The sequence below is a fragment of the Schistocerca serialis genome, chromosome 5 (assembly GCF_023864345.2).
Source record: "Schistocerca serialis cubense isolate TAMUIC-IGC-003099 chromosome 5, iqSchSeri2.2, whole genome shotgun sequence".
In the NCBI taxonomy this organism is placed as follows: Eukaryota; Metazoa; Arthropoda; class Insecta; order Orthoptera; family Acrididae; genus Schistocerca; species Schistocerca serialis.
In genome coordinates, this window is record NC_064642.1 from 61,472,039 (window position 1) to 61,499,992 (window position 27,954).

Below are 27,954 nucleotides of genomic sequence, written 5' to 3' on the forward strand. Positions count from 1 at the left end.
CTGTTGAGAATTCTTGACCTTGATTAGACCGAGTAACTACGACGAACTTCGGCACTGATGGAAGAATTTTCTGTGGCTGTGACTCATCTAGCTTTCTTTTGTGGGAAGCAGTTGTAGAAGTAGAAGAAACCATTACGAAAGTATTCCCCATGATTACTGGCGTCTCCGATGGCGAGCTTCTTTCTAGTGGGGACCCTCTCTGAGGGCACTCCCGACTTAGATGATTGTCCACACTTCAGGTTACATCTCCCCAGAACAGGACGGAGGGATCAGTCGGCATGTTTGGAAGGTACCAGCTCGGGTAATCACCCGTCCCTGGACCTGACCCTTACTAGGGGGTACGGACGTGTCTTACCTGTCTACCTGGTGCGAGGAATTTCGCGTTACCCTGTCACCGGCTGCGCGTGGGAATGCGTGAGTCGGCCTTCAGACAGGCACAGGGAGGAAAGAAAGAGAAAGGGAGGAAAAAAGAAAAGGAAAGGAAAGAAGAGAAGAATTCTCAAACGCCGCAGCGGAGAAGAAGGTAAAGAGAAGAATCAATGAAAAGAGAAAGACAAAGAAAGGACAGAGACTTTCCATTACAGAAATAAAAGAAGAGAAACCTGGTCGTACATTCACAAGCGTCCGTCTCCGGGCGTAGGCGTAAAACATACTCCCAAAGAGAGGGAGATTGGGGGGAGGAGGGGGGGAAGCATGTGGGACAGGGAGGGATGTGGAAAGGGAAGGTATCTAGCCTGGAAAGGACAGAGAGCTGCATTAGCTCGGGGTCCCACGCTCGCCACGCACGTATCCACAAAAGAGTTGTGGACCCTCTGGGGAGGAGTGGGTAATTTGTACCGACATTTCATTTTCTATGTTTATTTAGTAATAAGTTTATGTATTAATAATTGTAGAAGGATTTAAATAATATAATGCAAAACGGGCAAGAAAAAATAAATAGTTGTTTTGACGAGCGACTGCTGTTCCGGTTCGTGCAATATATTAAAATAAAAATAACTGTAATGAGAGCCGGCCGCAGTGGCCGAGCGGTTCTAGGCACTTCAGTCCGGAACGTCGCGGCTGCTACGGTCGCCGGTTCGAATCCTGCCTCGGGCATGGATATGTGTGATGTCCTTAGGTTAGTTAGGTTTAAGTAGTTCTAAGTCTAGGGGACCGATGACCTCAGATGTTAAGTCCCATAGTGCTTAGAGCCATTTAAACCATTTGTAATGAGAAAATATTATAGTATGTGTTAGAATAAGTGTGTACATAACCGTGTAATTTATTTGGTTTAAGCATTTCTATATTGTGAAAAGTGTATGTAAATGAATGATTGGTGAGTTATATGGATGTTAATTTGACTAGAGGAGTGTGTCACGTGACAAAACGCAGGACAGAGGCATAAGGCAGAGGTCGTGGGTTTTTGTGCTAGAAACCATGCGGGTAAGGAGAGCTAGATTTCGAGGTTGGATCATGCTTACAGGATTTTTCAGAAGCTAGTCTTCGGTTCCTAAGTTTGTGAGCTGTGAACGTAGTGGAGTTACGGTAAGTGTGATGTAGTGGACTGTTTATTGCCTGCAAATACAGAACTAAAACAATTTTAGATTTCGATTGGACCATTGTGTGCAGGACCATCATTGACAGCAAAGTAATTTTCTGTGAACAAAGCAGCGATATAATTCTACCGTGTTGTAAACGTGCATTCATATCCTCAGTTCCCAATTTCACTGTTCAGTTTACTTTTATACAGTATTTCACTGACTGACCTTATAGGCCACATTAATAATGGTAAATCGCTTATGTCACTGCATAAAGCAACGGTGTGTAACGTAACCTTTGTGCAAACGAGTCATTTAACAGGTTGAGCACTCGCCATCCGCTGGATTACTAGCAGCAGTAGATACCGCTAACCGTTAATTCTGTTATCGCTTATAGCTACAGACCATTCAGGTGAAGGTCATAGCAATTTGGCAGACAGCAAGCTCTCACGCCCATTAAAAGGTACGAAAGGAGAACTCCACCTTAAGCCTCATCCGCACCGGAAAGGCAACGAAGATGAATTTCACCGATTGCGAGGCCCCTCCCGTCCGAGGTTCGAGTCCTCCCTCAGCCATGGGTGTGTGTGTTGTTCGTAGCATAAGTTAGTTTAAGTAGTGTGTACGTCTAGGGTTCAAATGGTTCAAATGGCTCTGAGCACTATGGGACTTAACTTCTGAGCTCATCAGTCCCCTAGATGGCTCTGAGCACTATGGGACTCAACTGCTGAGGTCATTAGTCCAGTCCCCTAGAACTTAGAACTACTTAAACCTAACTAACCTAAGGACATCACACACATCCATGCCCTTGGCAGGATTCGAACCTGCGACCGTAGTGTTCGCGCGGTTCCAGGCTGTAGTGCCTAGAACCGCTCGGCCACACAGGCCGGCACGTCTAGGGACCGATGGCCTCGGCAGTTTGGTCCCATAGGAATTCACACATATTTGGACATTTGAACATTTTTGAAGATGAATTTTCCGCCATTAGGGAGGCACGGCCTTAGCGGTTCTTAAGCATGGCCGTGTTCCAGGGAGACAACAACAACAGAGGCTACCACATCTCCCAAGCGAGAAATCACTTACTGAGCAACTCCACACACAAGAGCTCGCCGTCGATTCATCCCAGCGCCGCTCTGTGCACGCCACAGTAGGACTCCGTTCATGGAAAGTGGGCAAAGATGGAGTTCTGCGGTCGAAGATCAACCGGATCGAGCCACAATAGCTACGGCTGTTGTTAAAATATCGATATACGAGGGTTGTGTAGAAAAAAGTTCCGATCGGTCGCGAAATGGAAACTACAGTGGAAACCAGAAACGTTTCATTTGCAACAGTTAGGTACACCTTCCACCTACTTCTCTACATAGTCGCCGCTCCAACTTCAAGTTTTATCGTAGTGTTGTGTGAACTTTCCAATATCCTCGTCATAGAAAACAGCCGCCTGTGTGTTCGGCTAGTCATCTGCACTGGTCTGTGGTGTCAGTGGAAAAATTTTGTCTTCATAGCCATTGGTTCTTGTGAGAAGAGATGAGACTCAGGAGGAACCAGTTACGGACTGTATTGTGGGTGATCAAACACTTGTCATCGGAAACGCTGCAGAAGAGTCTTCATTGCCCCTGCAGTGTGCGGCCGAGAATTGGCATGGAGAAGGAACTGCTCGGCAGTTGTGTTGTGTGGGCTGCATGACACAGGCGAAATCTCTAACCAGGCCCTCATACTTGGCGGGAGACGCTATTACCTACTCTTCTTTACACGCTCATTATTCACTCAGAACTGAAAAGAGCGTCGCGATACGATCGACGGGCATACTAGAGACACTGCCCAACACATCTGTGCGAAGCTTTACCGGATTTTCCCAGTGGTTTCCATTTCGCTACCGATCGGAACTTACTTTCTGGACAACCCTCGACTATACCTTTCCCCAAGAAATATAAATATTTATTGCCGTTATTATTTCATCTATACGTCGATATCGGTACGTCAATAACGAGTGCCGATATTTTTATTTCATATTTTTTTCGCAATTTCCCGAATATTTGAAATTGTTCTTTTGAAGCTGTAGTAGAACACAACTTTACTTTCACTGTGTGAAGGTGATTTACTACTTTTTAAGCTTTCATCACTTCTAGTCTTTCTCTTTGCTGTGCGAACTAAGTATAGGTGACACAAGGAAGAAGTCCGCTTGCCCTGGTGGCTGGCGCTGTGAATGGAGTAACAAGATTTCCGATGCGAAGAAATAGCACATCAGTTGCGCTAAGAAACAAATTTTAATGTAACTAGTATGCTATTTTTTCACATCTGCATTCTTCAAAAACAGTTGCTGAAAATAGTGAACGAAAATCTAAGTGCCAAAATTGGTCTTTGTGATGGGCGGAGACGTGTGGGGGGATGCTGACGTAATCGGCACTCGGTGCTGCCAACAGAAACTGCAAACGTTTAGCTTCACCGCGCAATTTTCACACTACAACTGTCGTGAAGTGTTCCTGACAAATCCGATATGTGACGAAAACGAACGACGGACCATCAGACACCTTCTATTGAGCTACTTACATGCTGTTGCCATTGTTACCAAAGTGGTTAACACTAAGCCCGATTGTGCATCATTTTCCTTTCAATTCTTGCATAAGGAGATAAGCAGTACGTAACTTTTAATACAGTAGGGTCTTCTGTGGTGCTGGTAGCAATGTTCTTGATAGAATCAAATAGTCTGGAATGCTCTGAATGTTTAGTAGCGTTGTGCTACGTTGATGTGATGTCTTCACTGAAGTTTTCCACACTAGATGATGATGATGTTAGATTTGTGGGGGCTCAACTGCGCGGTTATCAGCCCCCTTACAAATTCGCATCCTTGCTCAACCCAGTATCGCCAGTTACATGAATGATTATGAAATGATGAGGACAACACAAACACCCAGTCATCTCGAGGCAGGTGAAAATCCCTGGCCCCGCCGGGAATCGAACCCGGGACCCCGTGCTCGGGAAGCGAGAACGCAACCGCGTCCACACTAGAGTTGATGAGCCTGTAGATGTGTGTAGTGTGAGGGCGCGGCTGTGAGTGCTGCTGCTGCTTACAGAGACGCGCCGGCCAGTCGGTCACGAGCAGTGGTGTCCCAGCGCCCTCTGGTGGCGCGTCTGCGTGGCCACACTCGGCGGAGAACAGCGAGCTGCGGAACAGCGACGCTCGCCAAGGGACGCGCTGGAGGGCAGCTCGGGATAGAGAGCCTGTATAGGGAGAGAGTGGCCAACCGGACGATACGGCGGCCATTTTTCTGCCAAACTGCGAGCGGGACTTTTGAATGGCTAGTAGTGGAGTACACACTCACCGAATCAAAAGCACAAGACTATGTGGCGAAATCATTCGTTAAATGCCTTACTTTACAGCTATAATATACTCATAGTAGCCTACTACGTACAGCACAGGAAAATTTGATATAGTGGCTGTAAAAATTATTCGCTACTTGCATTTATCTCCTTTAAAGTTCGTTTACTAGACAAATTGTTATGAAAGTAACGTAAATAAAAAAAAATATAGTGTATAGTACAGGGCTATTACAAATGATTGAAGCGATTTCATAAATTCACTGTAGTTCCATTCATTGACATATGGTCACGACACACTACATATACGTAGAAAAACTCATAAAGTTTTGTTCGGCTGAAGCCGCACTTCAGGTTTCTGCCGCCAGAGCGCTCGAGAGCGCAGTGAGACAAAATGGCGACAGGAGACGAGAAAGCGCATGTCGTGCTTGAAATGCACTCACATCAGTCAGTCATAACAGTGCAAAGACACTTCAGGACGAAGTTCAACAAAGATCCACCAACTGCTAACTCCATTCGGCGATGGTATGCGCAGTTTAAAGCTTCTGGATGCCTCTGTAAGGGCAAATCAACGGGTCGGCCTGCAGTGAGCGAAGAAACGGTTGAACGCGGGCGCGCAAGTTTCACGCGTAGCCCGCGGAAGTCGACGAATAAAGCAAGCAGGGAGCTAAACGTACCACAGTCGACGGTTTGAAAATCTTACGGAAAAGGCTAAAGCAGAAGCCTTACCGTTTACAATTGCTACAAGCCCTGACACCCGATGACAAAGTCAAACGCTTTGAATTTTCGGCGCGGTTGCAACAGCTCATGGAAGAGGATGCGTTCAGTGCGAAACTTGTTTTCAGTGATGAAGCAACATTTTTTCTTAATGGTGAAGTGAACAGACACAATGTGCGAATCTGGGCGGTAGAGAATCCTCACGCATTCGTGCAGCAAATTCGCAATTCACCAAAAGTTAACGAGTTTTGTGCAATCTCACGGTTTAAAGTTTACGGCCCCTTTTTCTTCTGCGAAAAAAACGTTACAGAACACGTGTATCTGGACATGCTGGAAAATTGGCTCATGCCACAACTGGAGACCGACAGTGCCGACTTCATCTTTCAACAGGATGGTGCTCCACCGCACTTCCATCATGATGTTCGGCATTTCTTAAACAGGAGACTGGAAAACCGATGGATCGGTCGTGGTGGAGATCATGATCAGCAATTCATGTCATGGCCTCCACGCTGTCCCGATTTAACCCCATGCTATTTCTTTCTGTGGGGTTATGTGAAAGATTCAGTGTTTTAAACCTCCTCTACCAAGAAACGTGCCAGAACTGCGAGCTCGCATCAACGATGCTTTCGAACTCATTGATGGGGACATGCTGCACCGAGTGTGGGAGGAACTTGATTATCGGCTTGATGTCTGCCGAATCGCTAAAGGGGCACATATCGAACATTTGTGAATGCCTAAAAAACTTTTTGAGTTTTTGTTTGTGTGTGCAAAGCATTGTGGAAATATCTCAAATAATAAAGTTATTGTAGAGCTGTGAAATCGCTTCAATCATCTGTAATAACCCTGTATTTGTTTTGTATCGGAAGTGCATAACGCTAAAGATTTAACGTACCTGTATTACGGCAGATGAATGAAGGTCGTGAGCAGTTGTTTACTTGTGACATGCAAAAAGTGTGAGACGTATTAGTACTTCTTGTCACGTCTTCAAGCTTTTTGCATGTCACAAGTAAACAACTGCTTACGACTTTCTTTCATATATATATATTGAATACCTCTCGTAGATAACAAACGAAACAGATTACAAAAATCAGGTAATGTTAAATGCAGGCTACTGTAATAGCGACCAAATATAACAAGAAAACTACCGTATCCCTTCTACCCCACAGTAAGTAGGCATATTAAAAACTGTCTTCAAGAGTACCTACAATTATTTACTAAGAATAATGTTTCAGCAACCACGACAACTGCGGAAAACGTGCTTACAACTTGCCTGCGTCAACAGTCAGGCAATAATACTGAGACCAAAATAATGCCTAACATGCGAAATCCACCTTCGCCTCTATTGGAACAACCAAATGCAGCACAACCTGGCATCGTTTACGAACGTCTGCACAACGAATTACAGATGTCAAAAACAATACTTTACAATTACTATCGTGTTGACTTCAAATATGTAGGCCTACCGACTTCATTACGAAACGCTTCATTATTTCAACTCTTATTTAAGATCGCAATCGCTAATTACGTACTAAAAACGATATGCAACTAAATCAAACATGCATGCACAACGCATAACAGGTCTCTCAATAATTCAAATACCTTTTAATCGTTTCCAAAAGTCCTCTGAACTTCAATTCAACTCAAAAGCACGGCGAACACAGGAAGCGCGAGAGACGTTTGGCAGAAAAATGGCGCCAAAGCTAATCAACCAATCACGGCCAATTTCACCTATGGCCACTCTCTCTCTATACAGGCTCTAGTTCGGGAGTGCAGTCACTCGAGGAGTTGTGAACTGCGCACCGGGTGCGGCCGACGAAGAGGGGCTTTTGCTCTCATTATTATATTTCATCTGCAGTGTTTCGATCTCCAAAAATATCTTAGGTTTCATTTTTTACTTTGTCAGTCCACGAAATCCTCAGGATCCTTCTCCAAACACACGTTTCAAAAAGTCGATTGTGTCGCGATCCACTTTTTCCATTGTCCATATATCCATACAAAATTATGGCATCAATGATTTGGCCATTTTTATTTTACTCAGTAGTAGTATTTTACTTTGTTTTTCCATTCATTAATACCTACTGAACGTTAACAGTTCTCCAGAAAGTGGAGGCCACAGAAAATTGTCGCAAATGTCGGTAGTAATTTAACGTTATCTGAATAGAAATAGCATAGTCAATTCCCTTAACTCACCAAATTGGTTTCATTCCCACAAGTATAGAAAGATCATGTTTTCAGTCCGTTTTGTATCCATGCAGTAACACAGATAGCAGAAGTGAGAGATTCCTTGTTTCTTAAAAAGTGTTAATGCAGAAACTGACGAATGTGACACGATGTCATGTGGCTTCTTCGTCCTCACAAAGCACTCTTGGTGAATATGTTTGACGATGGATGAACTGACTCCCTCCTTTAGTGAATAAATCTCGGGCTGGACATACAATTTTTTTTCTCAGATTAAAGCAGTCCTTGGTCATATTGATTTTGGTACGTCGCTGCTTTGGAGTCTCCATCTGAATTCTTCACCCTCTCATCAGCACTGTCAAGGCTAGCAAAGATCAGTCAAGAAACCCAACCTCCGGATGGCATCATCCTTTTTCCTTATATGAACTGGTCAACAGTAGTTAATATCAGCTAAACTTTATGGGCTTATTTTGTTTGTTTAGTGAGTTAGGAGGTTACCAGGCTTCTTGATTGAATTCTGCTGTGACTACTTGCAGATAGACGCAAAAGGATAGAAAACTCGCTAGCGTACCCTTTTAACCTTTCTGTATTGAAAACTATAATTTTATGGCTCACGAAAGATCACTCACTGCCAAACCGATTGAAAGGTGGCACAGCACACTCTCACTTTAACCACGTTGTCGGTCAGATTAATATTCATATTTTAGGTCATGCTCTCCGTGTTCCCCAGTACTATATTTTGTATGTGTGGCTCATGACTTTTTTACATGCGGAAGTTGTGGGCAGAACGTTCATAGAACTGCATGCGTAACCTGTAGAGAACTCGACGGGGAGCAGGGAGAAGGACGGATTGCGGGCAGTAAATGTTGTCCAGCGACCTGGCTGCGCGAGTGATTTTGGGAAGCAGGGATCTGTGGATTCCACCTACAGAAGGACCTCGGGCCTCGGCAGTCCAAGCTGTGGAGCAGGAGGGCCTCAGCTCGCAAGACATTTTACCTGGGCCAGGCGACAGTCCGTCGTGAAGGCTGCCAGTCGGCGTAAGGTGGGCGGAGGAAGCTATTTAACACAGACTGCTGTCATCTGAGCTTTTGTGCAAACAATGGGACGCTCATAAAACTACAAGCATTCTCATGTCAGAAACTCGTGCACGTGTTTAGTGGAGACAAGACTGTAATTTCCCTGGCGCCAGGAAGTCGCCAGGCTCTTTTAACGTGTGGCAAAAACATACAGGGTTATTACAAATGACTGAAGCGATTTCACAGCTCTACAATAACTTTATTATTTGAGATATTTTCACAATGCTTTGCACACACATACAAAAACTCAAAAAGTTTTTTAGGCATTCACAAATGTTCGATACGTGCCCCTTTAGCGATTCGGCAGACATCAAGCCGATAATCAAGTTCCTCCCACACTCGGCGCAGCATGTCCCCATCAATGAGTTCGAAAGCATCGTTGATGCGAGCTCGCAATTCTTGTACGTTTCTTGGTAGAGGAGGTTTAAACACTGAATCTTTCACATAACCCCACAGAAAGAAATCGCATGGCGTTAAGTCGGGAGAGCGTGGAGGCCATGACATGAATTGCTGATCATGATCTCCACCACGACCGATCCATCGGTTTTCCAATCTCCTGTTTAAGAAATGCCGAACATCATGATGGAAGTGCGGTGGAGCACCATCCTGTTGAAAGATGAAGTCGGCGCTGTCGGTCTCCAGTTGTGGCATGAGCCAATTTTCCAGCATGCCCAGATACACGTGTCCTGTAACGTTTTTTTCGCAGAAGAAGAAGGGGCCGTAAACTTTAAACCGTGAGATTGCACAAAACACGTTAACTTTTGGTGAATTGCGAATTTGCTGCACGAATGCGTGAAGATTCTCTACCGCCCAGATTCGCACATTGTGTCTGTTCACTTCACCGTTAAGAAAAAATGTTGCTTCATCGCTGAAAACAAGTTTCGCACTGAACGCATCCTCTTCCATGAGCTGTTGCAACCGCGCCGAAAATTCAAAGCGTTTGACTTTGTCATCGGGTGTCAGGGCTTGTAGCAATTGTAAACGGTAAGGCTTCTGCTTTAGCCTTTTCCGTAAGATTTTCCAGACCGTCGACTGTGGTATGTTTAGCTCCCTGCTTGCTTTATTCGACGACTTCCGCGGGCTACGCGTGAAACTTGCCCGCACGGGTTCAACCGTTTCTTCGCTCACTGCAGGCCGACCCGTTGATTTCCCCTTACAGAGGCATCCAGAAGCTTTAAACTGCGCATACCATCGCCGAATGGAGTTAGCAGTTGGTGGATCTTTGTTGAACTTCGTCCTGAAGTGTCGTTGCACTGCTATGATTGACTGATGTGAGTGCATTTCAAGCATGACATACGCTTTCTCGGCTCCTGTCGCCATTTTGTCTCACTGCGCTCTCGAGCGCTCTGGCGGCACAAACCTGAAGTGCGGCTTCAGCCGAACAAAACTTTATGAGTTTTTCTACGTATCTGTAGTGTGTCGTGACCACATGTCAATGAATGGAGCTACAGTGAATTTATGAAATCGCTTCAATGATTTGTAATAGCCCTGTATATTTCACGGGAACGACTGTTTGGGAAACTTAATAGCCTTCTCTCAGAAACTGGAAACAGTCGGTGGAGAAAGATTAGATCTCTCCATAAGTGAAGGACTGTGGTCCCGTCTAGGTAGACGTTTTTTGCCGAAACATGACCGTGCTTCGCGTGAGAACGACGTCTCCCTAGTCTAATTTTTTTTTTCAAACAAGAGACATTTTGAATCGCTAATTGGTTCGTCTCAAGATACGCAAAGCAGAAGCTTGCTCCCCCGGTCTGGGAGCCCCGGTGCTGTGTCTGGATTGGCTGCCAGACTGGCAGAAAAGTCAAGAGGAGAGATTCAGTGAGTAGAGGATAGGTCGATTGGTTTGAACAACGTGAAGGCAAGTTTTTTTCTGCTATTTCGGATCCCAAACTGAGGCTTGGTGCAAAGTGATTGTGACTGTTTGCCTTCTTCGTCTTCTGGTCCTCCCCTGGTGGAGAACTCCTTGGTGGGTGAGACTTGTGATCTGTAACTTGTGCTGGACTAAGAGACGGTGGCAGTTTCTAACTGTACCGACAGTGGAACTACACATCATCTCGGAATTATCGTGTGTCCCGAGGGTGAACTTATTCGTCCTGAATCAGCTGTCTGACGTTTAACAATTCCAGCGCGCCCATGGTGCGTGTGACACAAATTGGTTGGCCAGACCAGCGAATGGGTGCACCTCCCACTGAAACCTGCCGGGATATCACGGCTCTGATAGGGAAGTTTCCTGCGTTCTAATGATCAGAACGCCAGCCTGCATAGTTTGCAAATTTTCGTGGATGCGTCAGAACATTACAGCTGCCACAGGGCCCTGCTCCTCGCCCACGGCTTGCCGTTTTCTGCTGCCGCCTGAATCAAGGTGAAAGGGTAAAATACTGCTGCACCGGCGTTGGGTTGTTAAATGATATTCACAGCTCCCTGTTCTCTGTGAACCATAGTTTGTGGTGTACTTGGTCATATCTGATTCCATTTGATCAGAATTCGGTCTCATAGTGGATTCATGTAAAAAAAGTGATGTGTGCACATCGACCTAGCGGTTATCGATCCCGTCTGGCGTAAAGTTTGGCTATATAGCGCGCCTGAGGCGAGGCACGGGAAGAGAGAGCGAACACGGAGCCGCTAGGAGGCGTGAGTCGCGCATGCACTGTTTGGAAGGACACTGTGCGGCAGTATAAGCTGGCAACGCGTAGAACTGAGTCTGTTGGTACTGGCGTTGGTCATTCTGACGTTCATTGGTTCACGGGACTCTGAGTGGACAGCCTTGTTTCTGCTGACGACGGCATTGGAACCGTGGAGAGTTTTTTTTTTTTTTTTTTTTTTTTTTGGGTGAGCAAATTTTCAATCCATGAACTGTGGTAACAACGTTATTTAATGTATTTCTGCCTCTTGTTGCCTCATTCGAAATTCTAGTCAGCTACTTCAATCTGTGCTATGAGTACTGCCAACTGCTTGTCCTGAACGGTTTCCTTAGTCGTGAAATGCTCGTGTTTTGATGGTTTATCAAGTGTGGTTAAATTTTTTTTATTTTATTTACTGGAACAATTGGTTGCTTGAAGTTTTCCAGGCCATAGTTTAAATTGTCATTATTGTCTGGCCTGTATCCCCTGAAGCACGTATGAACATGTTTCTGAGGCTTGTTGAATTAACTCCATCTGTTTGCGTGTTTTAGAAGCTTGTCTTGTTGCTTTGTGTTCTCTCCCGTGTGTATAACGACCTGCCTGAGGAGACGAGCGTGCTGGGCCTGTTGATTATTGGAGAGTAAAAGGGCTCTTGTAATGAAAGGAAAGCTGTGTAAGCCTGCTTTAAGGGTACGCCTCTAATTGCAACCATTATCTCTTGATGCATTTGTAGTTGCGTGAGTCGTGGCTTAATTTTAAAACCACGAGTTTGTTTAATGTTGTTTAATGATCCTGTGTTGAACTATTGCAGAAGTTAACTCTAAAGTCATTTACTTGTCATCTTAAATTTGTTTTTGAGAATTCTATATTTAACTAGAGTAATGTTCTTATGAGAAACTCCGTCTTACAATTTTATGCTCTGTGTTTTTTTTAATAAGTATCAAGGAATGAAACTTGCTCAGATAGTTATATTGTAATAAAGTCAATCATGTTTGAGAATTGTGGCCTAGTCCTTTCATTAACTGAACCTTTCCTGTGCTAGCGTGAAGTTGTGCTACACAAAGTCTGATTGCGTTGTGAAGGATATTAATTCAAGGGAGAATTTGTATGGTTTCCACCCCAGTGAATGCTTTGCCACGCAAGTACCATCCCTTTTCTGATATGTGTTTGTAATTTTTTTGTAAGATTTATCAGCTCGATTGTAGTTGTAGAAGGACGAATAAAAACTTCCATTGTCTTTGTAATTTAAATACACCACTGTTCTCGTTCATACTCCAAGCATCCACTGTTTTTATTTTACTGCTGTGTTACATGGATACACCAGCAATTCAGAATGCAGTCGTATTAAATTAGTTAATTTGATGATTAATTTGACTTCTGATAGTGACCACAGATATAGGCAACGAAAGTAGCATGAGTAAATTCACTAATTTCATATATAAAAATGAAGGGTGTACCTCACGATTTAAAGATTGCTGAGAAGATAATACTTTTCTTTATTGTAAAGATAATTGCATTTAGATTCACTTGCACACATATTTATGATTAAAGCAAGCGACCACTTGCACGATATGTGCCCAAATGAACCCAGAACTCGCCTCCTACGCCCTGGAGGGCTGGACTGGTTGTTGGCACCCCAATTTTACTAGCTCTCGCGAGCTTCAGGAAATTTGTTATAAAACCAAACCGTTTCAGCCAGCTGGCCTCGGGCTTCACTGCTGGACAGCTGCTGCTCCCGCTAACAGCGCCCTTCATCAAAGAGCCCCTTCTCACCAGGGCTCCTCAGAGTTTATTTCCAGCAAGTACAGTGAAGCACCTGCCACCATGGGGAGGTCACTCGCCTGTAAGTCATTGTAGTGCGCCCCCGACCACAAACCAGATACGACTGCACAAAGCCCAACCTGTCCCCTCACAACTCGGCAAGAACCCCTTGCAATAGGTCCCAAAAACCAGGCAGGGCATGCAGAACAGTCAGAGGGTTGGGCCAATCAGCGCTGCGAGGCGTGATACAGGATGTTTCAGAAAGGACTTTACAACTTTGACAAATCATATAAATTAGTTCACAGTACCTACAAAGGTGACTGTAGTGTCAATTTGTAGAGAAATACATAAAATCTTGCCTCGCGTAGTTCGCTAGTGCCGAATCGCACCGTGAGGAGCGCTAGCGTCACTTGCGTTAAAGATGGTTGCCTTCACTGGACCCGAGCGTGCTAGCTGTGTGTTTTGGTTTGAAGAATCGAAATCGGCGACAACAGTTCAACGTAATTTCCGTACCAAGTGCGCTAAAGATCCTCGTAATAGGCCTGCAATTTATGAGTGGCATAAATGTTTTGTAGAAACAGGGTGCTTGCTAAGACACGGGAAATCATCAGGTCGTCAATGCACATGTGACGACGTCGTTGACCGAGTGAGACAACGTTTTGTCAACAGCCCTATGAAATCGACCCGGCGTGCATCTCGCGAACTGCAAATCCCACGTACGACTGCTTGGCGTGTATTGAGAAACCGTTTGCATCTGAAACTGTACAGACTGACGGTCGCACGAGCAATAAGAGACACTGATAAAATTGGTCACAAGAACTTCTGTGCACATATGTTAAATCGATTACATTACGATGAAAATTTCTTGCACAAAATCAGCTTTTCTGACGAATCAACTTTTCGCTTAAATTGGAAGGTTAACACACATAACTGTAGAATTTTGGGCATTGAAAATCGACATCAGACATTGCAACACGTCCGTGATAGCCCTAAGCTGAACTTTGTTTTGTGCACTGAGCAAGAACAAAGTGTACGGCCCCTCTTTTTCCTATGAAAGAATCATCAACGGGATAGCGTACCTGGATATGTTACAACAATTTTTGATACCACAGATGAATGAGGATGACCAAGAACGAAATGTTTACTTCCTGAAAGATGGTGCACCACCCCACTACCTGTCTGACGTCTGGGATTTTATCAGTGACCTCTTTCCAGGTCAATGGATTGGCCGTGATGAGCCAATTGCATGGCACCCACGTTCCCCAGACCTGACACCACTCGATGTTTATTTTATGAGGATTCATCAAGGATATCGTGTTTGTACCTCCTGTGCCGGCTTCTCTAACTGAACTTGGAGCAATAATTTACGTCGGCACTCAGCAAGTTACACCTGCAATGCTACAGCGAGTTTAGGAAGAAATGACTTCCCATGGGATGTGTGCAGGATAACCAATGGAAACCAGATACAATATCTTTAATTTAAGGTAAAAAACTTGACGCGTTTCCCTTCAAAAAACACTAAACCCAGCTGTACATCTTCTTTCAATAAATTTATATGAATTTTTAAAGTTCTAAAGTCCTTTTTGAAACACCCTGTGCTTTGCAACTGGACGACTTCCTGTAGTCACTGAGGAAACTACTTAACAGACGATGAAACACGGCGAGCCGTTATTTGGAATTTTCGGACTCTTTTTCCCGATTTTCCACAAACAGTTTCGTACGAAGTGATAACAGGCAGACACTTTTTGTGCTCTTTAGATACCTTAATACCAAAAACCGTAGAACGTGTTCGGTTCTCTGTTGAAAGCGTTTGGATAAAGGAATTATCTAATCTCCCGCTGCGTGGAAATCCATATGAACGTAATACACTAATGGTCATTCAAATTGTGACACCATGAAGATGACCAGCAACAAACTTAAAATTGGTATGAAGTGTGGTATATGCCTTTATACGCAAAGGATTAGCATTAGGGCGCAAACGAACAAAGGTGATAACAGTATGCCATCTATTTTCTGTATACGGAGGTGTTCAGCTAAGCTCCTCACCTAAAATATTTCTGGAAACGTTTAAAATATCGTAATTCTGTTTTCACGTGGATGAATATTGAGACAGCCCTCACTAAATAAGGTACAGTCTCTTTTGGAGCTATATTAATTATAGAGATATCGGCGTCAACTTCGCTTCTCAAATGCAACTATGGTAATTTACGCTGCTAGTATAGTACACGGGTATGCAAAACTCAAGAACGAAAGTAATTTTTGTCTGATCTGTCACTGTCAAGTAACGTAGGCCGATGAAACTTGTACCATGCGCAGAAAGTACTGCTACAATGTAGTACACGTGCGTCGACTGATGGTTAGTTTGAAAAAATAATATCTTTATCTAGAACGCTGTATGAATGCGAAGGGAACAGTTGAGTTGTAAGTCCGAAGGTGTCCCGACAGACGGTGCCCAATAAGAGTGACAGTTCAGTAAAAAATGGTACTAGAAGGGCGCTGGAATACCCCGAAGAGTGTAAGGAGCAGGCCTGCAACGAGCGGAGAGAACGAAACAGACTTTCCGACAGCTGCTGCTGATACATAATCCACACGTGAGCTACAGAGAAATGCCCCTGGAGCATCGGTCGTCAAAACTTTAGTTCAAGGGCCACTGCTGACATTGCGCAGCGGCAGATGGGGCCGATTTATCTATTAATTGGTAACCTACGTAAATTAGAATGTTATGAGGCTCTGAGCACTATGGGACTTAACTTCTGTGGTCATCAGTCCCCTAGAACTTAGAACTTAGAACTACTTAAACCTAACTAACCTAAGGACATCACACACATCCATGCCCGAGGCAGGATTCGAACCTGCGACCGTAGCAGTCCCGCGGTTCCGGACTGCGTGCCTAGAACCACTAGACCACCGCGTCCGGCTAGAATGTTATGAGCCGCGCATAGACTAGCTACTGTAATGGCGCGATAAGTTGGCCGCCTGTCCCCACGTTCGTTAAAAGTCGGCACTATACGGAACACTTCATGCCGACTGTTGTTTGTTTCAGGTTGTCGCCGCCCTCAGCGACCACGAAATTGTGACTGTCTAATCGCCTGACGAAGTGCTATTGCCTTATCTGTGTGAACAGAAGATTAATTGATTGGTAATAGAAATTGTGCTTATACTTGAATGCAGTATGCAGTATGAGATACCATCAAAAATGTTTACTAATTGTGTTGAATGTCATCTTTCTTCTACTCATCGCGTTGTATTAGAACAGTCTTAATTTAACTGCATATTCCTTGCTACAAATGTGTACCCCATTTGAAGATGACCGGTTCTGGAAGGCGCGTTCACGAATCCGTGTCATTTCCGTGCCAAAATCTGTAAAATAGCAACTGATGGGTACGAATCGCGCACGCCGTTGAGTTGTCAGTGCTTGAAGACAAACAACAGAGCATCACCACTCTCACATTCTGCAACCCCCGACCCGCCCTCACCCACCCACAGGCCGCGCTGCTTACGCCTCTGTTCCTGAGTTTAGCGGCTAAGTTTACTTAACTCACGACCGAATTCACCAACTTCCATTAAAATTAAGAACATCTTAAAATATTACTCTCCAGTGTAAGTGTTTTTGTTTGTTACTGAGCAGGGAAACTACAGTCTCAGAAAGCCCTTAACATCACTGGCATTTTTGGTTCGGCTCTTGGTTGCTACATGCCCATTATTACAAAATACGGCTGAGAATGGCGGGTCGTACTTTCACGGCAGTAGCTACTCAGTCAATCCAGCGTTTTGGGGGATCTTCCATCCGTATCGCGTGAGACTTCGCCAGCAGACTAACCAGCGGGACTGCTGAAGTTACTCGGCTCTGATGCGACATCAGAACAGTAGACCCTTTCTTCAAACACTTCTCTTCGCCTATGAAGCTGTTTTTACAAACCGTGGACTGGCTGAGGGAGGATGGACATCATAGGCAGTAGTTGTAAGTAGGCTGTTTAAGTTTTCTTATTGGCAACGTTACGTAGCGCTCTGTATGAAAATCACTGGCTGTGCTGTGTGAAGTCTGTGGCCAGTTTGCATTGTTGTCTGCCATTGTAGTGTGGGGCAGCGGCAGCTGGATGTTAACAGCGCATAGCTTTCGGCAGTTGGATGTGAGCCGCCAGCAATGGTGGACGTGGGGGGAAAGATGGCGGAGTTTTATTGGCCACTGCCCAAAACAATTTGTAAAATTTTTTGTGGGGAGCATGGGGGCTATGTAAGTAGGCTGTTTATGTTTTCTTATTGGCAACGTTACATAGCGCTCTGTATGAAAATCACTGGCTGTGCTGTGTGCAGTCTGTGGTCAGTTTGCATTGTTGTCTGCCATTGTAGTGTGGGGCAGCGGCAGCTGGATGTTAACAGCGCATAGCTTTCGGCAGTTGGATGTGAGCCGCCAGCAGTGGTGGACGTGGGGAGAAAGATGGCGGAGTTTTATTGGCCACTGCCCAAAACAATTTGTAAAATTTTTTGTGGGGAGCATGGGGGCTATGTAAGTAGGCTGTTTATGTTTTCTTATTGGCAACGTTACGTAGCGCTCTGTATGAAAATCACTAGCTGTGCTGTGTGCAGTCTGTGGCCAGTTTGCATTGTTGTCTGCCATTGTAGTGTGGGGCAGCGGCAGCTGGATGTTAACAGCGCATAGCTTTCGGCAGTTGGATGTGAGCCGCCAGCAGTGGTGGACGTGGGGAGAAAGATGGCGGAGTTTTATTGGCCACTGCCCAAAACAATTTGTAAAATTTTTTGTGGGGAGCATGGGGGCTATGTAAGTAGGCTGTTTATGTTTTCTTATTGGCAACGTTACGTAGCGCTCTGTATGAAAATCACTAGCTGTGCTGTGTGCAGTCTGTGGCCAGTTTGCATTGTTGTCTGCCATTGTAGTGTGGGGCAGCGGCAGCTGGATGTTAACAGCGCATAGCTTTCGGCAGTTGGATGTGAGCCGCCAGCAGTGGTGGACGTGGGGAGAAAGATGGCGGAGTTTTTTTGGCCACTGCCCAAAACAATTTGTAAAATTTTTTGTGGGGAGCATGGGGGTTATGTAAGTAGGCTGTTTATGTTTTCTTATTGGCAACGTTACGTAGCGCTCTGTATGAAAATCACTGGCTGTGCTGTGTGCAGTCTGTGGCCAGTTTGCATTGTTGTCTGCCATTGTAGTGTGGGGCAGCGGCAGCTGGATGTTAACAGCGCATAGCTTTCGGCAGTTGGATGTGAGCCGCCAGCAGTGGTGGACGTGGGGAGAAAGATGGCGGAGTTTTATTGGCCACTGCCCAAAACAATTTGTAAAATTTTTTGTGGGGAGCATGGGGGCTATGTAAGTAGGCTGTTTATGTTTTCTTATTGGCAACGTTACGTAGCGCTCTGTACGAAAATCACTAGCTGTGCTGTGTGCAGTCTGTGGCCAGTTTGCATTGTTGTCTGCCATTGTAGTGTGGGGCAGCGGCAGCTGGATGTTAACAGCGCATAGCTTTCGGCAGTTGGATGTGAGCCGCCAGCAGTGGTGGACGTGGGGAGAAAGATGGCGGAGTTTTATTGGCCACTGCCCAAAACAATTTGTAAAATTTTTTGTGGGGAGCATGGGGGCTATGTAAGTAGGCTGTTTATGTTTTCTTATTGGCAACGTTACGTAGCGCTCTGTATGAAAATCACTAGCTGTGCTGTGTGCAGTCTGTGGCCAGTTTGCATTGTTGTCTGCCATTGTAGTGTGGGGCAGCGGCAGCTGGATGTTAACAGCGCATAGCTTTCGGCAGTTGGATGTGAGCCGCCAGCAGTGGTGGACGTGGGGAGAAAGATGGCGGAGTTTTTTTGGCCACTGCCCAAAACAATTTGTAAAATTTTTTGTGGGGAGCATGGGGGTTATGTAAGTAGGCTGTTTATGTTTTCTTATTGGCAACGTTACGTAGCGCTCTGTACGAAAATCACTGGCTGTGCTGTGTGCAGTCTGTGGTCAGTTTGCATTGTTGTCTGCCATTGTAGTGTTGGACAGCTGGATGTTAACAGCGCATAACGTTCGGCAATTGGATGTGAGCCGCCAGCAGTGGTGGACGTGGGGAGAAAGATGGCAGAGTTTTGAAAATTGTAAGACTGGATGTCATGAACTGCTATATATATTATGACTATTAAGGTAAATACATTGTTTGTTCTCTATTAAAATGTTTCATTTGCTAACTATGCCTATCAGTAGTTAGTGCCTTCCGTAGTTTGAATCTTTTATTTAGATGGCAGTAGTGGCGCTTGCTGTATTGCAGTAGTTCGAGTAACGAAGATTTTTGGTGAGGTAAGTGATTTGTGAAACGTATAGGTTAATGTTAGTCAGGGCCATTCTTTTGTAGGGATTTTTGAAAGTCAGATTGCGTTGCGCTAAAAAATATTGTGTGTCAGTTTAAGCACAGTCATGTATAATTGTTCTAAGGGGACGTTTCACAGTATGTGAACGTTTGGTACCATATGGAATTACTGGATACTTTTGTGATTGACCCTCACTTCGTCGAAGGAACCTTAACTGGTAACAGATACGCAAAATCACTTATCGAAGTGATACCAGCTCTCGTAGGTGAGGTATCACTTGTAATACGTGTATGTACGCGGCACCAGCTCCATGGGTGCACGGCTCACTACGTTCTGACCAGGGAAGTGCTCACCCGCCTCTATCCTGGCCACTGGATAGGACGTGAGGGCGTCACCATTCGGGCCATGGGTTCGCCTTATTTGATGCCTCTCTACTTTTTACTTGAGCTAAACTCGAACATGAAAGCTATGCACAAGTTCATTCACGAGACGCGGAGTGTAGCGGTCTACTTATGGTCAGCTGCAGTTTAAATAGGTAACGGTGCTGTAAGACGGGCTGGTCAAAGACAGTGCGAGGGGGTCCTTCAGTCTCTAATTTTATCCTGAGACTGCGATAACGCTGTGTGATTCTCATCCGCATAGACATAGATCACAATTTAAGTACTGTGCTCGAGGTTTAGAGATATGTGGAGCACTGTCTGGTGTACTTTGATGATGTATGTGTTCGAGAATTAACAATGAATGGACATACTGCACAGTCATCTATCTACATTCGCAATGATACTTGCAAAGTAGAGAAGGGGAGGTTTAGCTGTGATACTGAAATTGGGAATCATGCTGTTGCATCTTTGGCTGGTGTTGAAATTACTGTAAAATTGCTAAAATTATTTGCACTATCAAGTGTGTTGCTTATTATTACAGTACACCGACGGTGTCTTTTCCATCCCATCCGTCCACTGGCACGCTGTTGGTTATCACATAATGAGTGACTGACATCGCTTGTTTGAGTTGGAGAAAGAGTTTTGGTGGAGGGACAACACCTTCTGGGGATGGTTAGTACCGAAAGAGTGATCGCGTACATGACTGCAATGTGAGGAATAAGTCGTCAATCACCTTGGGACTGAAGTTTGGAAAGTCTGCACAACACCACCAAACTCTTACAGTTTTCTTATTTTGTTACTGTCTTTTACTCAAAATCATCCAGTGTGTGTGGTGTGTTATGGTAGCAGCAGTAACAACATGATTTACACCGTGCGACATCTAGTTTTCTGTGAGAAGCACTGGACCAGAACGTGTTAATGTCAGTTTAGAACCTGACACAGACCTCAAAGTCATAGTGGAAAAACAAAGTATATGGCACTGTACAAAGTGTGTTACAGCAGAAGAAAAACAATGTTTCAAACAACGATATAGTGTCACTTGCGACTTATAGTATAGTCTGTGGGACACGATCGTCCTCCTACAGTACACGTGATGAAACTTTAAACTGGTCTGTGCAGTTGATCAATAACTGTATATATAATAGGATCGTCACATGTGTTCAATGCCAGAATACATGCGGTATTTGTTTCCGATATATGGGAGGAGAGAGATGCGGTACAAATCTTATCGAGTTCTCTATTGGATGAAGTTAGTAGAACTTTTATAGTTCGTAATTTTTCTCCGTGGATGGTTCAGAATAACGAAGATAGCATGTTGGGGAATAACGAAGGTAGCATGTTGGGGCGATAGATGTGAATGGGCCCTGAGGGATGTGGATCTGTAGTACTTGTATGTAGTTTGGGGATGCACCAATGTGCTGCAGCAAAGTCCTTGTCTTCTCCCAGTTCTCGTTTCCATCTAATGGTGAAAAAACAGTCCTGTCACATTAACTCTGGTCACTGTTTTTTACACGGGTTGCACAAGGTCTTGGATATAGCTCCGACTTCTGCTCAGCTCTGACTTAAATTGGAACGACCACATGCGCAAAGCTGCAGAAATGGCAGCAGTTGTAGGAGGCAGAGGGACCATCTAAAATTTTACTGTAGCTGATAGGTTCTAAAAAGGTGACTCATTTCTAGATATGAGAGTGCCAGCAATATGATGCACTAGTGACAGTAATCATTTAAGGACTTCTCCATAGGATCCAACACAGGTATGTGCTTGAATGGAAAGACTTGATTCCTAATCCCAGACAGAATTTCTACTGGAGAGTGTAGCACTTGAGATCTGAAAAGCTAGTGTACATTTCTTACGACCTCAATCAGCACAGCATCTACGGTTTGTGATCCTTCTCAATCAACCTTCGTCTATAACCCACTGGATATATAGCAGATCCTCTGACATGGCACTGAGACAGAATACGTTACAAATACTGGAGAAATATCTATCGCCGGCATGAGGGAGTTGCAAATACTGATTTCATACTACGTTCCTCAGCCGTATCACTTTCAAAATTCCATGATTTTATCACAAGGTTGCATCATGGGTTACGTGTACCCACACTGTTGGTCTGATTCCTAATCCCTCTCCAGCGATAACCACCTGTATCCAGTGTCACGGTATTTGTCTGGAAATAACTGCCTCATTCAGAGGAAATACCTTACGTACAGACCGGCCGGTGTGGCTGAGCGGTTCTAGGCGCTACAGTCTGGAACCGCGCGACCGCTACAGTCGCAGATTCGAATCCTGCCTCGGGCATGGATGTGTGTGATGTCCTTGGGTTAGTTAGGTTTAAGTAGTTCTAAGTTCTAGGGGACTGATGACCTCTGAAGTTAAGTCCCGTAGTGCTCAGAGCCATTTGAGCCATTTGAACCTTTTGTAGATTTATAAAGTGGGTACAGCTTTTAAAAGGGACAGTTGTATGCACCTTTAGAACCAAGACCGCTTGTGATGGTAATATGGTTGTGTTTTTTTTTAACATCTGGCGGTTTGTAAGACGATTATGCCTCTCTTTCTAAGACACAGTGGTACCACTTGCAAGGAAAAAAACTTATGAGAGACATGTCCACCTATCGCTGATTTTCTCTCCGTATTATTTCATATCTCCAGCAATCAGTTATTGGCGGAGTATTATACGTTGTAGTAAGGGACGCGTGATAGGTTCGCCTTGAGCATCAGGCTTATAAAGTATGTGTTTGTGCTCCAACATCTGTAAAGGAAATGACTGTGTCCAGTCATAAGGAAGGTATGAATCTGACATGGAATATACTGTGACAGCAAAGGGAAGAGTATGTCAAGTCATAAGAATGGCACAGATATTTCTATTTCCAGAGCCACAGCCGTCAGCAGGATGTATTTCATTGTCGAATGTCATTCGACTGAGACCGCAATAGTAACATCTAAATGTAAGTATAGCGTACAAATATATATGTGATCGATTTCCTAGGATGATGATTCTGCCTATGCGTGCTTGGTTGACTTATCGGTGTCGTTCTCTCGACGGCCGAATGGTGAACTAATACTTAGTATGTGTTGGGAGCTTTCGTGATTGCGTGGAAATTTGAGAAGATTCAATGTGGACGTGTGTTTTCGTTGGACCATTATTCCCTCCCACGTAAATTGTCTGGTTGACTGCTTCTGCACACTTCGCACTTTTATTTCGCTGAGGGAACATCGATTGTGGTGTGTGCACCTAGCAGATGAAAGCCAGGTACAAGACATGTTTGCTGGTTCTCAAGACTTGAGAAACACCTTGGTTGACTTTATAAATTACAGGCATGATTTGGAATCTGTTACATCACCGACATCGGTATTCACGAGTGGAAATATCAGTTTCCTCTTTTTTCGAGTTTTCATGTAAAGGTCTTTGCAGACGGGATAAGTTTCTAGTAACTCAGTAGTTTACAGCAAGCTCCACATCGCTAAGGTTTTGGGTTTCTAGAAAAATAATTTCCAGCCTATATCTTCAGAATTATGTTGTGTGAGCGATACTGCTATGCAAGCGATATTGCTATGTGCTTGACATCGAGAAGTATCGTGAAAACGGTATGATATTCTGGCAAAGCATGAGGAATTACGTATGTTCTTGTAATGCCAGAGTCTGTAGATGGGTGTAGAAATGCAGGCAAGCCAGCAGGTCGGGGCCGGAAGCAGCAAAGCTTTTGTGCTGAGGGGAGCTGACCCCGAATTTGTAGATTAGTTCTGAGAGTCGCTTTGGTCCACTGAGGGCACTCTGGTCACGCGTCCGGAGTGGATGACCACCCGACCTCGCGGGAAATATCTAGTGTAGCGAGGAGTAGACCTACGTTGCATGTGCTTATGCTGTCTGTCTTCGCGGTATATGTACGATTGTCTGGCGGCTGATAGCTATACGACTTGTGTAAAAGGGGCGATTTTGTACGGCACAAAATACGAATTGTATGGTTACTACATCGACACGGTACATGGTGATATATTGCTGGGTCAGAGATCGGTTTCACACTCTAATATTCAAACTCCTGACCCCAGTGGCAGAGCAGTGTAATTGAGTAAGAGTCTTTCTGTGTTTGACGATCTGTAGGCCACTTTGCAAGGTTTAATTGTCAGTTCAATATGGTGATCTGAGCAAAATAGTTTTTGCCACTGAAAGTCTCGTCTGCAGAAAGGAAGGAAAAAAAAAAGCGGACAGTGCTTCCACACTGGCGGCATCAGTAATTCGATGGGTAAATTCAATGAGAGCCAATCATTATGCTCCATTCATTTACAAGGTATCCTTTGTGCCGGGACCTAGGAGTCTCTACAAACTGATTCGAACGAGATAGAGTTCTGAGAAAGTAAGTGTTCAAAGACAAGTTGAAGCACACCACCCATCTCTGGTGGAGATGCCGTCACTCATCCGCCACTGTGGCATTAGGACATCTCCAGACCAGTAGCTGTAGGATACCGAAAATTCCCGCCATTTTTCTCCTCTGTAGGACAGTGCTTCGAATTCTGTTTGTGTAATTGTTCTGATTTCCCCCCGTCTGTGCTTAGACAGTGCTCTCTTTCCAAACAACGCTTTTACGATTAACGGTGTTTTCATGAGCGTACACAGACATGATGAAGGTTTTTAGTGGTGGGAACGTTTAACATTTCTGAGACGTATGTTGACAGTAGGACAACCATCACGCGGCAGTGTGTCAGCTACTTTGGGCATGCATGCACAGATAGATCGCTAGGGAGAATGCAGTCGACGTTATTTTGGGAAGCACTGGAACAGTGGATCAGTGGACGAAGTTCAAAACCATCGTACAATATGCAATAGATGAGTGTGTGCCAAGCAAGATCGTAAGGGATGGAAAAGAGCCACCGAGGTACAACAACCGAGTTAGAAAACTGCCACGGAAACAAAGGGAACTTCACAGCAAACACAAACATAGCTAAAGCCTTGCAGACAAACAAAAATTACACGAAGCGAAATGTAGTGTGAGGAGGGCTATGCGAGAGGTGAATTCGAAAGTAAAGTTCTATGTACTGACTTGGCAGAAAATACTAAGAAACTGTGGTCTTATGTAGGTAGATCAAAACAAAATGTCCAGACACTCTGTGACCAAAATGGTACTGAAACAGAGGATGACAGACTAAAGGCCTAAATACTAAATGTCTTTTTCCAAAGCTGTTTCACAGAGGAAGACTGCACTGCAGTTCCTTCTCTAGATTGTCGCACAGATGAAAAAATGGTAGATATCGAAATAGACGACAGAGGGATAGAAAAACAATTAAAATCGCTCAAAAGAGGAAAGGCCGCTGACCTGATGGGATACCAGTTCGATTTTACACAGAGTACGCGAAGGAACTTGCCCCACTTTTTGCAGCGGTGTACCGTAGGTCTCTAGAAGAGCTTAGCGTTCCAAAAGATTGGAAAAGGCACAGGTCATCCCCATTTTCAAGAAGGGATGTCGAGCAGATGTGCAGAACCTATATCTCTAACGTCGATTAGTTGTAGAATTTTGGAACACTTATTATGTTCTAGTGTAATTACTTTTCTGGAGACTAGAAATTTACTCTGTAGGAATCAGCACGGGTTTCGAAAAAGGCGATCGTCTGAAACCCAGCTCGCACTATTCGTCCACGAGACTCAGAGGGTCATAGACACGGGTTTCCAGGTAGGTGCCGTGTTTCTTGACCTCCGCAAGGCGTTCGATACAGTTCCGCACAGTCGTTTAATGAACAAAGTAAGAGCATATCGACTATCAGACCAATTGTGTGATTCGATTGAAGAGTTCCTAGATAACAGAACACAGCATGTCATTCTCAATGGAGAGAAGTCTTCCGAAGTTAGAGTTTTTCAGATGTGCCACAGGGGAGTGACGTAGGACCGTTGCTATTCATAATATATATAAATGACCTTGTGGATAACATCGGGAGTTCACTGAGGCTTTTTGCGGAGGATGCTGTAGTATATCGAGAGGTTGTAACAATGGAAAATTTTATTGAAATGCAGGAGGATCTGCAACAAACGTGGTGCAGGAAATGGCAATTGAATCTCAATGTAGACAAGTGCAATGTGCTGCGAATACATAGAAAGAAAGATCCTTTATCATTTAGCTACCATATAGCAGGTCAGCAACTGGAAGCAGTTAATTCCATAAATTATCTGGTAGTAGGCATTAGGAGTGATTTAAAATGGAATGACCATATCAAATTAATCCTTGGTAAAGCAGATGCCAGACTGAGATCCATTGGAAGAATCCTAAGAAAATGCAATCCGAAAACAAAGGAAGTAGGTTACAGTACACTTGTTCGCCCACTGCTTGAATACTGCTTACTGGTGTGGGATCCGTACCAGATAGGGTCGATAGAAGAGATAGAGAAGATCCAACGGAGAGCAGCGCACTTCATTACAGGATCGTTTAGTAATCGCGAAAGCGTTACGGAGATGATAGATTAACTCCAGTGGAAGACTCTGCAAGAGAGACGCTCATTAGCTCGGTACTGGCTTTTCTTGAAGTTTCGAGAACATACCTTCACCGTATATCTCGTGAAGAGACCATGAGGATAAATTCAGAGAGATTAGAGCCCACACAGAGGCATACCGACAATCTTTCTTTCCACAAACAATACGAGACTGGAATAGAAGGGAGAACCGATAGAGGTACTCAAGGTACTCTCCGCCTCCTACCGTCAGGTGGCTTGTGGGGTATGGACGTAGATATAGATGTAGATGTAGAACAGATTTCTATAGTGCGACCTGTGACATCAGTATCCATAGGTTTCGCGCTAGCTGCCCAGAGGGTGAGTTGGCGCTTATTTAGATAGACATGTGACGTCAGTATAACATTGTGAAACTTTTAGCTGCTATGCAAACATCTCTCTCATCGTTGGACCTCTACCACAGCTAGGCATCATCGCGTCAGCAACGGAGCGTAGGTGAACATATATTTCGAAAGTAATTTGTCAGGTGTCAAGTATGAAAGCGATGCCGCTGCCTCATGCTTGCGGGACTGGAACAGACACTTGTGCGTGGATCGGCAGCTGGCAGCCACATTGTCACTTTGCAGGGGCCGTCGGTGCAGCCCGATTCCTGAGGGAGATGTTGGGGACAGTGGCATCAGCATGTGCGTGTGTTGGAACAGTTCCCTGATAGGATGCGTTTTTTGCGTGCACTGAGTGTTTGTGCACTACTTTATTTTCAGCTGTTTAAACGTTGTGAGAGTGTCTGCATGCTGTGAAATGCATTATTTAGACAGTTTACGAGTTGTTTGCGTGTCTGTACATCAGTGTACTGCGTTCATTCAGTGATTGACGAGTAATTTGCATGTCTGTAGACTATTTACTGAGACCCTAAGCAAGCTAGGGTCAGTGTTTGTATCAGTATAATAAATAAACTACATGCAATCCGACCATTTAGGAGTTGTTTTCATGTCTGTACATCAGTGTACTCCATTATTTCGGTGATTTACGAGTAGTTTGCGTCCAATACATTATTTCGACAGTTCACAATTAGCAAGAGCGTTTGCAGAGAATTATACATGCATTATTTTGACAATTTAGGAGGTGTTTACGTGTCTGTATGCTATGTACTGCATTATTTCGGCAATTTACGAGTTGTTTTCGTGTCCACACATTTGTAGTTTGCAGGTCTGTAAACCGTGAAGTGTGACCCTAAGCACATCAGAGCGAGTGTTTTGCATCTGTGTATTAAATATGCTATGTCAAATCTATCCCTCAAGAAATTGTTCCAAAAATAAAGTACGCTCCTTTCTCTCTCCAGCATCCTAGAACAGGGTGAGTCCTTTTCCCGCGATTTTGCCCCCTCCAGACCGGCATCTTGGATTATGTCACAGATAGGATGATGGCTCCTTCTGGTGGTAGTACTATGTAATAGGTCATTCGGACTCCGGACCCCATGGTGAACACACTGGATGGAGGCACTGCCTCTAATTGTTTAAATAAAGACTGCTTGCAAAATAAAGGCATATGTCCATCCTATCCAGCACAGGTTGAGTTCTTCTCCCGCCAATTCCTAGGAAGAGGTGGCGATCGAATGACTTGGGTTAGTGGAGGTTGCCCAAGTGGCATTTTTTCCCGCCA